The sequence below is a fragment of the Artemia sp. Qi Xiang Cuo genome, chromosome 7 (genome assembly GCF_049724085.1).
Source record: "Artemia sp. Qi Xiang Cuo chromosome 7, ASM4972408v1, whole genome shotgun sequence".
Lineage (NCBI taxonomy): Eukaryota > Metazoa > Arthropoda > Branchiopoda > Anostraca > Artemiidae > Artemia > Artemia sp. Qi Xiang Cuo.
The window spans coordinates 54,122,895-54,134,202 of NC_142800.1; the positions used below are offsets into that span (position 1 = coordinate 54,122,895).

The 11,308-nt window shown below is 37.0% G+C and overlaps 1 protein-coding gene across 2 annotated transcripts in view; it reads left to right on the top strand.

Moving 5' to 3' along the window:
• Nucleotides 1–11,308, top strand: part of Unc-76 (fasciculation and elongation protein Unc-76) — a 181,210-nt gene that overhangs the window by 129,406 nt on the left and 40,496 nt on the right. The gene's annotated exons all lie outside the window — the stretch shown is intronic.

Below are 11,308 nucleotides of genomic sequence, written 5' to 3' on the forward strand. Positions count from 1 at the left end.
GGAAATGTTGCCCAATCTGTTAAAGAACGGCACAATTTTAACTGCATTCTATAACCGCATTTTTAGTAAAAATAATCATAAATGATGAGTTTTCAATTTCAAAGATCGAAGTAAACTGTAGGTTCTAAGGTAGAGTCGTGAAAAATACAAAATTATGATCACTGATTTTTTGGATCAATTAAAAAAAGAGCTTTCAGAAAAAGAAGTGTCTCAAAGAAAAGTAAACAGCCATATTAAAATAAAGACGAGCAGAACGTAAACTCCTTCTTTTGTGTGTTTTGCTTGTAGAGTCTACTTTGTAAGCGCACTGGTAAGTGTATTGGGAAGCGTAATCGAATCACTCACAGCCCTGAGTTCTTGTGGAGGAGGCAGAAGAGTCTCAGGACCTATAAACTGTTTATTCATTATAAAAAGTCTTTGTATAATAGTCAAACAGTTCGTCGTAACGAACTGTAAGTAAGGAGCGACGTGGCTCAATAGTAGCCGAAACTCTAAGAAACAGATTCTTGGTAGCAATAGATACACTAAAAGAACCGAATTTGATGCTTATTCAAAATATGTAAAATCCATCTAGTTTAATGTTACCAATCAAAAGTTACGAGCCTGAGAAAAATTACCCAGTTTTCGAAAAAAGGGGAAATACACACAAAACATCAAGTGATCTTAATGAAAACCACACCATCAGATTCAGCATATCAGAGAACCCTACTGTTGAGGTTTCAAGCTCCCATATATCAAAATGTGGAGTTTTGCATTTTCTGCCAGAAGAAAGATCACGGATGCGTGTTCATTTGTTTTTTTCTTTTTGTTTGTTTTCTCCCGGGGGGATTGTGTTTAACCAGTGATCCTAGAGGATAGGGAGAGAGCTCATTTGATCGGAAATCGAAATTTCTAGTCCTCTTTTTAAGTGACCAAAAATATTGGAGGGAAGCTAGCCCTCTTCCCGCGCCCCTTTTTTCTCCAAAGTCACCTGATCAAAATTGTGAGATAGCCATTTTGCTCAGCATATTCGAACGATCTAGTAGCTGTGTCTTTGCGGATGACATATATGTATATATCTATACATATATATATATATATATATATATATATATATATATATATATATATATATATATATATATATATATATATATATATATATATATATATATATATATATATATATATATATATATATATCATGTGTGTACATGAGTGTACATGTATATATATATATATATATATATATATATATATATATATATATATATATATATATATATATATATATATATATATATATATATATATATATATATATATATATATATATATATATATATATATATATATATATATATATATATATATATATATATATATATATATATAGTCGCTTCTTATAATGTGTAGGTTTCAATAAGAAGTATTCTTTTCGCGGACACGTATGTAAGGATCTTTTTAGGAGGGGGTTAGCAATCTCATCAAAATGAGAAAAACAGAAAAATATTGAAAAGAACAATTCACTATGGAAAATATCGTGAAATCGTGAAACTATTGAGGGAAATCTAGAAGAACAGAGGGTTAATTTGGGAGGGACCGGGAAAATAGGCCCCTTATGGTTTAAGATATAGTAATATGTGCCAAAGAAAGTGGTACTGCATTATATGGGCCTTTCTAAAAAGTCAAGTTTGGTTAATGCTAGATAACTAAAATAAAATAGGGTGAATTTATAATAGTTTAGAAACAAATTTGGGTTATATATTTGCACATTAGGGATGGGGGGTGTTTAAAGCAAAGCATACATTAAATACGTAACCTAACATAGGTACCTTCCCCCTCCCCTAAAACCCCCAAAATCACAGTTTAAAATCGTATACGGAATGAAAACCACGCTATCATTGCCTATTCTATAGCGGTAAACATGACAAAAACGGCTTTTATTATTGCCTACTCTATAGTAGTTAACCCGAGAGGCCCACATAATGCAAGAGTACTAAGAAAGTTAGCAGTAATTGAAAATAGGGTAAATATAATGAGATTTTAGACCAACTCCCCTTCTCAATGGGTCAATTTTGGCTCTAGGGTATCCCACCACCTCTTCGAGAAAGAAAATGAAGTAGGGATTTATGTCATATTTCCAAATCTCAAGAGGAGGCTCATAGTTTTTTTTTATGAGTTTTCAAGAAACAAAGAGTACGGTAAATGTTTAGGGATTTTGAATAGTATTCCGGGCTGTACTTTCGCAGAGACTCAGCCACTGCCGATAGCTGTGCAGTTGCCTCTACCCTTCCCCGGTATGTCTCTTTGTAAGTATCAAAACTCAACAAGAGCATGGCTGTTTTTAGATGCCTGATTCTTTCTCATGCATCCGCCGCAGCATGACTGTCTACAACTACAAGCAATGAGAATCTTCACGTAAGCTTTGACCCTTTGTCTATTTTGTTTGTGTATAGTGCACTAAATTTAGTCCTCTTTTATGAAGTGTCGTTGTAGTTGTTGTTTATGTTCTGTGACGCTCTTTGACATCTGTGGCTTTTTTTTGGTATGAAGTTGCTTATACTGAGCCAGGTGAGAATTTTTCGTCAAAAAACAACAAAGAAGAACAGAAACAACGCTAAATCTATCAATCATAGTAAGCTACAATAATGTGCGTAGTTCAAACTCAAGCTAGGCACCCAGACTCGAGTTTTTTTTTTATAGGTTCTATATAATTATAATTGTGTTGGTAGTTTTGTATAGTACCTGTGATTTTGTAGTTTTCTTGGTATTTATGTATTATATCAAACACACTCACGAAGGAAAGTTAGGTTAATCATAACAAATATACAAAAACACGATGAAAATATAATACTTAAGTTTATATAATAATATAATTTGGGCTATATATTTGCACACCAGGGGGGGGGGGTAAAGTAACCTAACCTTATTCCACCCCCCCAATGTGCAAATATATAACCCAAATTACACAGGTCCAATCCATTCTGTTACCCGTCATTTGTCTTTGTGGCTATGAAACCGGTTTTCTCAGATCTTAGGCTACATTCAGTAAACATCTCGACTGTGTTTGATATAATTAAATAAAAAAACAAGTTTTTTTTAACTTAAAGTAAGGAGCAACATTAAAACTTAAAACGAACAGTATTATTCCGTATATGAAAGGGGCTATTCCCTCCTCAACGCCTCGCTCTTTACGCTAAAGTTTGACTCTGTCACACAACTTTATTTTTTAAAAGGATAAAAAACTTTAGCGTAAAGAGCAAGGCGTTGAGGAGGGGACAGCCACTTCCATTTACGGAATAATTTATGTTCGTCTTAAGTTTTAACGTCGCTCCGTACTTTCAGTTTAAAAAAACTTCTGATTTTTTGTATTTAATTTTTGAACGTTTTTGAATTAATGCAGGTTTTGATTTTGGCTCACCGTACATGAATAATTAAAACAAAATTTGCTTACTAATTTTTCTTTTATTTGTTTAAATGGCTTTCTCGAAAGTTGTTTAATTTTATTTACGAACGTTTTTACTAGTAATGAATGTACGTAACTTACGAATTAACTTACGTAACGAGCTTCTATATACATATATTTTTAATGCGTATATTAGGGGGTTCGCCCCCTAGTTTATACCTCGCTCTTTACTCTAGAGTTTGAATTTTGTTCTAATTCTTTAAAAACGGCCCTTAATCACAAAGGCCGTTAATTAGAATAAATAGCTCTTATGAAAGTACTTAAAAATCTTTGGCTTAAAGAGCGTGGTATTGACTAGGGGGCGAACCCAATCATATACGTAATAATTTCTGTTCTTTTTAAGTTTTGATATTGTTCCTTACTTTCAGTTGAAAAAATTGTTTTATTTATTTATTTAATTTTTGTTTTTTTTTCAATAAAGCTGGGAAATCCGGCGTCCCTTTCACAGAAATGTCCCTTCCCCCATGAAAATATCCTCCATGGAAAGATCCTCCCACAAAACCCTCCGACACCCCCCGCTACCAGAAAAAATCCCCCCTGAAAACGTTTGTATATTTCTCAATAACCAATACTATATGTAAACATTGGGTAAAGTTCATAACTTTCAACCCTCCCCCCGGAGATTTTGGGTATTAAGTCATCCTAAAAAACATCTTTATTATACTTTCGACCATGCTGAACAAAATGGCTACCTAAAAATTTTGAACCGATGACTTTGGGAAAAAATGAGGGTGGGAGGGGGCCTATTTGCCCTCCATTTTCTTGGTCACTTAAAAAGGGGACTAGAACTTTTAACCTCTGTTCGAATGAAGCCTTTCACGATGTTCTAGAACCATTTGGTCGATACGATCACCTCTGGGGAAAAAAAAACACGCATCCGTAATCTTTTTTTCTGGCAAAAAATACAAAATTCCACATTTTTGCAGAAAGTAGCTTGAAACCACTACAGTATGGTTCTCTGATGCGCTGAATCTGATGGTGTGATTTTTATTAAGGTTCTATAACTGTTAGGGAGTATTTCCCCCTTTTTTCCAAAATCAGGCAAATTTTCTCAGGCTCGTAACTTTTAATGGGTAAAGCACTAAACTTGATGGAACTTATATATTTTAAATCAGCATTAAAATCTGCTTCTTTTGATGTATCTATTGATATCAAAATTCCGTTTTTTAGAGTTTCGGTTTCTATTGAGCCGGGGCACTCCTTACTTACAGTTCGTAACCACGAACTGTTTGATACATAAGTACCGTTTTCTTATACTACTTTATTTTAGTTGATGTACTTTTTCAACATTTTTTTTGTAATATATATTTTTAATTTTTCCTTCCCCCTTCCCCAATGTAGGCCCAGTATTCTAAAACATGATCCTCAACGTGCATATAAACTGAAAGTCACCAAGTACCACCGGTCAAAGCTCCGCTTTATTGCAGTGTTCCTTTTGTTTATCAAGTCCCAGTCCCTTAGGTGCTACTGAATTGATATTATTACTCTTTAATCTTCACTTTTTTGTTTGCCATTGTCATGAATTGTCACTTTTGCTATCGTGACAACAAAATAAAATATGGACATATTCAAATAGTTTTTAAGGTATCCTTATTGGGTAACTGCTTTGAAAGTCATTTGAAAAGCTGAACAATAGCAATAAACGAATAAAGCACTATATATGGAAGTATATCGCCCTGAAACACTTTATTGTTGTAGATCAATTTCTGTTCAATGCAAACAATCTTCTATAGGATCAAGAATTTCTCAGATATTTGAAAAAAAGAATACAATCAGTCGTAATATCAAAGCTTTTAGAACAATGCCTCAAATTGTCCCTTGCATGAATATGTAGTCCACTAGTAATTTACCCAGTTGAACATTCTGCAGTTTTCAAATGTACAATCTTCACTAGAGTGAAAATTTAGCGAGGCCGTATCCAGGAAGGGGTACTGAGTTTGAACCCCCCTCGTAACTTTTTGTGTTTTTTTTGTAAGTTTGTTGTAACCCCCCCTCCGCCCTCTTCCGAAAAAATCCCCCCCACCTGAATAAAAATCTTGCGTATGCCATTGAGATTTGGTGAATAATTTTTTTGAAATTAGAAAAGATGGAAGCTTGGAACAGCAGTTTCCTTTCTGCAAGACTGATCAAGAAAAACATTCAAACACATAGTATTAGCAGACAATATACAGGAATGAAAAACTGTAGTTATAAGTAAGATATAAGTTGAGCTATTTCCTCGCCATGACAATTTTCCATTTCTATAGAAGAGGTTTGACGTTAAATTCAAGGGAAAACATTTGCCGTTATTAAATTTTTACTTTTTTTTTTATCAACATCACTGACTATGGTGTGGGTCGGGCATGACGCTTCTAAGTAGGTTATGTTTTCCTATGTATATTCAATGATCTCAAAAATGTGATTTGAAAATGATATGCCAGGGTCTCATTTAGACCCCGATGCCACGCTGCCGCATTGACCGAACGCCGCCAACAAGAGGCCCGGTTGACCGTCCACCGAAGTGTCGCAACGCCGCTGGCGCATCGCACGCGTGATGCCACCGGCAGAGGCAGCAACGTTCGGCTGACTGTGAATTAATTTTGCGGCAATTTTTTATTGCGTTAACCGCAAAGTTGGGGCTTTTCTTTTCTTGTGTGGTTAAGAATTTCGATTTTCCTGATTAGGAATCAAGCAGGGCTCGCAGTATCCCCGAATTTTCGGGAATTTTCCTGAAAATCTATGTGTTAACCCGAAAAAAAATTGGTTCACTGAATCCCCGAAAATCATCCAATCACGGTGGCAACCCCTAGTGATTTATCACTAGTGACTATCTCTGCCAAATACTGTTTTGTATACCATAATTCTTCACTACTCTCTGGTTCGTTAATTTTCGTCTCTCGTCTTACTTTGCATATAAACCAGACAGATCCAATTGAAATATAAACGGTTCTTCATATGTTGAAAAAAGTATCGTCTTTATGAAATTAAATAAACAAAAAGTTTTGTTAACTGAAAATTAGGAGCGACATTAAAACATAAAACGAACAGCAATTAATCCGTATATGAAAGGGGCTGTCCCCTCCACACCGCCTCTCTTTTTACGATGAATTTTTTTATTGTTTTAAAAAGTAGAGTGGTGAAAAAGAGTTAAAATTTAGCGTAAAGAGCGAGGCGTTGAGGCAGGGACAGCCCTTTTCATATACGGAACTTTAATTTTTGAACGTTTTTCAACTAATGCGGATTCGATTTTCGCTCACCGTGCATGAAAAATTAAAACACAATTTGCATATTAATTTCGGCAGATTTATTCTAAATATGAAGGGTCTCCCCCTCTTCAATACCTTGCTCTTTACGCTAAAGCTGTTAGTACTTTTAAAAAAAGCATCCAATTTTGATCAAACTGCCCTTGTGGTTCAACTTTAGTAAACAGTCAAACTTTAGCGTAAAGAATAAGGTATTGAGGAGGGGGCAACCCTTCATATATGGCATAATTTCTGTTCGTTTTTCGAATAATGCCGGTAAATCTGACTCACCCTCTATGGAATATACCCCGTCCCCTCACGGACAACTCCTCCGTAGAAATTTTATCCAACGTAAAGTGCACCCCCCCCCCCCTCAAATTCCCTCCAGACAGTTGCTTCCTGGCTGAGAATTCCCCTTCTCTGTAAAATTGCTTGTAAAAGATTCACCCTGAAACATTCTCTTTAGCAGTTTTTCATTGGAATAAGATGTTAATCTCTAATCGGTTTCTCGATCACTCCAGAATAAGACAATTAAAAAGAATCTCGTATAGTAATTCTGTCAAAACCCCCCAGTTTAACATATCCCCTAGAATATTCACTCATTAAAAATTTACCTCCCAAAGGAAGATTCTCCCCTTAGAAATCCACCCAAAGCACAACCCCTCCCCCCTCCCAAAAGAAAAGAAAAATGGCTGTATACTTCCCAATAACAAATAATATATGTAAACAAAGTGCAAAGTTCACAACTTGCAGCCCTTCCCAGACATAGTTATTAGATTTTTCGACTATGCTGAACAAAATGGCTATCTTGAAATTTTGATCCTGTGACTTTGGGAAAAATATGAGCGTGGGTGGGGGCCTAGGTGCCCTTCAGTTTTTTTGGTCACTTAAAAAGGGTACTAGAACTTTTGATTTCCCTTCGAATAAGCCCTCTCGCGATATTTTAGGACTTCTGGGTCGATACGATCATCCCTGGGAAGAAAAAACAAACAAACGAATAATCACGCATCCGTGATATTTTTTTTCTGGCAGAAAAAAATACAAAATTCTATATTTTTTCCATATAGGTGTTTTAAGTCTCTACAATAGGGTTATCTAATAAGCTTAATGTGAAGTTGTGATTTTGTAGAATTTTGTTTTCTTTTGCTATTTTTATTTATATTTTCATAATGTTTAATTCACAATTATTGAACGCCTGATAGATTAAAGAAAACACAATATTCTTTCTAACAACTGTTTACCTCCCCCCCCCTAAAAAAAATCTTCTATTGTGACAAAATTTACCTATAGACTATGAACAAGGCTGGGGAATTGAAGATTGAAACGGAAGTGACCCCAAAAATATGATTTATAAAAAAAAATTGTATGTTATTGCCTAAAAGGGGCTATCATTTTTAAATTATTATACCTCAATTTTTTTTAATTAAATGCAGGGATGTCAAAAAGCTAATTCACTTAAAGCGGAGACGGAAGAAAATGATATAACATTCCCTGGGAAATCATAGAAATATTTTATAGACCCAGGCCCCCCCCCCATTGGGACTTGTTCATTGTCTTGGGTATTTTTGGATTTCTCATAGGCTACTGGCCTAATTTGGCTTTTGTGTATGCTCCCTTTTAATTAGATTCTTTGGATCTTATTGAATGCCACGGCAAATCTATTATCTACTGTTTCAAGTTTCAACTATTATGCAAGGGTTCTAAAACGCCACATCCATTTCGTTTCTACCAGATTTCTACTTCTCTTGATGAATAACGAAGAAGACAAGCGTCAAGGTAATGACTTACGAAGTTTTTTAACTCCTAAATAGGCCTGGTTCTTTTGGTAGTTTAAGCTGAAATTTGAGAAAGACTGATGAAAACATTAATCTTTGCGGTCAACATTGATTGCGCCAGTGGCGCTCCGCCGACATCTCACCGGCGGTGGCGCGAAAAAATCATTGGCGCGGCGCAGGGGTCTAGTCTCATTGCTCTTTATGACAGAAATATAGTGTATTACTTCAAATCTTAGTAAGAAAATATACTAAAAAAAAAAAAAAAGGTCCTGAGTAGAGAGGGGTCAGGAGGCGCCACCCCTCACCCCTGCTGCCACCTAAAACTTTTTTTTACATAATTCATGGATGGTTATGTGTGTCGGTCGATTTATTTGATGTTTTTTATGGATTTTGTCAGTGAGAATTTGAAAAACAGGAATTTTGTCACATTTTTGTATGTTTTTATGGACTTTGTCAGTGAGAATTTGAAAAAACTGGATGTTTAATGGTTTTTGTCAGTGAGAATTTGAAAAACAGGAACTTTGTCACATTTATGTATGTTTTCTTGGATGGTTATGTGTGTGGGTCTATTTATTTGATGTTTTTCATTGATGTTTAATGGTTTTTGTAAGTGAGAATTTGAAAAACATGAATTTTGTCACATTTATGGATGTAAACAGCAATTCATGTCTGTTATATGGTTTTCTCACTGAGAATGAAAAAACAGGAACTTTCTCACTGAGAAAACCATAAACCACGTGGTGCTGTCACGAGTCAGGACACCTGTGCTGTCGACCTCAATTCACCTATCGTGAATCAATAATTCCCCTTAGAAACAACAAATTAATTTCCCCTTTCTTGACAGATCAATCAATCAATGACATCATCTGTCAGACTTTAAAAATTTTCGCCTAGAAACATTTCTCCAGGAATAGATTCAAATCATTAATGTCTTTGCCTCGGGAACAGTTCTACTGGTCGAACTCCAAAGGATATTAATAACCACAGGCCATGGAAACAATTAGGCAAGAAACATCTTAGCGATGAATTGTTTTAGCGCGCGAAAAGGTTTCCTATTAATTTGAAATGCGTTAGCGCAGAGATGCCAATAACAAATGAACACGCTGAATTTGCGTTTAGTGATTATTTGGGCGAAACCGTTTTAGACAGGTTATGGAACTATTTCGGCGAAACAGATAGAGACATTTTAAAAGAAGATTTTTGAAGAGATTTTAGAAGAGAATTTGAGTGTGGTCGTTATAATACACAAGTTTCATTTGAACAGTGTTGTGAGGTCCTCTAACCCAACCCCAAAGGGTTCCAATCCTCCTACCCCACCCCCGAAGGAAGCCCCCGGTCCTCAAAAGCCCCCCCAAGCTCCCAAAGGCCCTCCACCGGTCCCCAAATGTCCCTCAGGCCCCCAACTGTCCCCCCGGACCCTCAAAGGCCCCCCAAGCTCCCAAAGGGCCACCGGCGCCCCCAAAGGCCCACACAGACCCCCAACGGCCATCCCCAGGCCCCCCCAAAGGCCCATCGAGCTCCCAAAGGACCAACGGGGTCCCAAAGGCCCTCCACCGGTCCCCAAATGTCCCCCAGGCCCCCAAAGGCCCTCCCTGTGCCCCCCCCCCCAAAGGCCCATCGAGCTCCCAAAGGACCAACGGGGTCCCAAAGGCCCTCCACCGGTCCCCAAATGTCCCTCCGGACCCCCAAAGGCCCTCCCTGTGCCCCAAAGGCCCACCGGTCCCCAAATGTCCCTCTGGACCCCCAAAGGCTCTCCCTGTGCCCCAAAGGCCCTCCATGTGCCCCCATTCAATTATCAGACAGTATTGTGACACAATGGATAGAACATATGAAATTATTGATGAACTTGAAGCCTTGGCAGCCGAAATTATCACTTTTATTTCTTTTTTCATTTTTTTTTTTAAAAATTAATTTTTTTTCGTGGTTCCCCCTCACATAAATTCGGGTAAACCCCCCCCCCCCCCTATCCACACGTCCCTATATGCTGTTTATACTCGATAAAAGGTGTAAAATACGCTCTTTTTTCGTTACGTAAACCCCATCCTTCCTTCCCCCTCTGTTTACGACCTTAATTCTAGCAAAAAGAAATAATTTTCTTTCGTTAAATTTATGCAATTTTAAGTGTCTATATCCTAGCTAAAAGCGATCATTGACTTCCGTCACTGTTGTTATTAACCGAACCTGGTTTTGACACAAGGCTCTCCGGCACGAGGCCTATAATTAGCTGTCACCCGTTCCCCTCTGTGTTTACGAACGCAGCAGCCAAAGTCAAAAGGAACTGTTTCTCCGTCAAAATTAAAACACTTTGAGTCAATTGTAATAATTAGGTGCAGACGCAATGTGCTATTTTGGAGAACCGGTGAAATCTCGTTATTTTCAAATTAAGATCTAACAATATATTTAGGACATTGGCGAAAGGGGGAGGGGCCATGCCTCAATTCTATCGCCATCATTGTAAGGTGAAAACAAACTGTTTCTTCGCGTGAAAAGTAAGGGGGGTGAGTTTAAGAAAAAGATACATTGCTTTATTATGCGTAAATAGAATAGCATTTTTACCATATCTTTTGGTGGAGGGAGGGGGTATTTTCCCATGTCTTTTCTCAGGGATATTGTCCGTGGGGGCTATTTTCCGTGGGCTGTTTTTTCTGGGTGTGTGATAAATACCAGCTATCGTAAAAGGATATGGAAAGATAAAAAATACCGTTAATACTTTAAATGCATCAAACAAGGCGTGCACAATGCAGATTAAAACCAGAAAAGAACAGAAACGCCTAAAAATAAGAAATTAGGCCGATTTATATAGGCGGGCTTTTGAAGGGCTCAGTGAGCCGTAATTCTCAGATTCAAAAAAGGATGCAATTAGT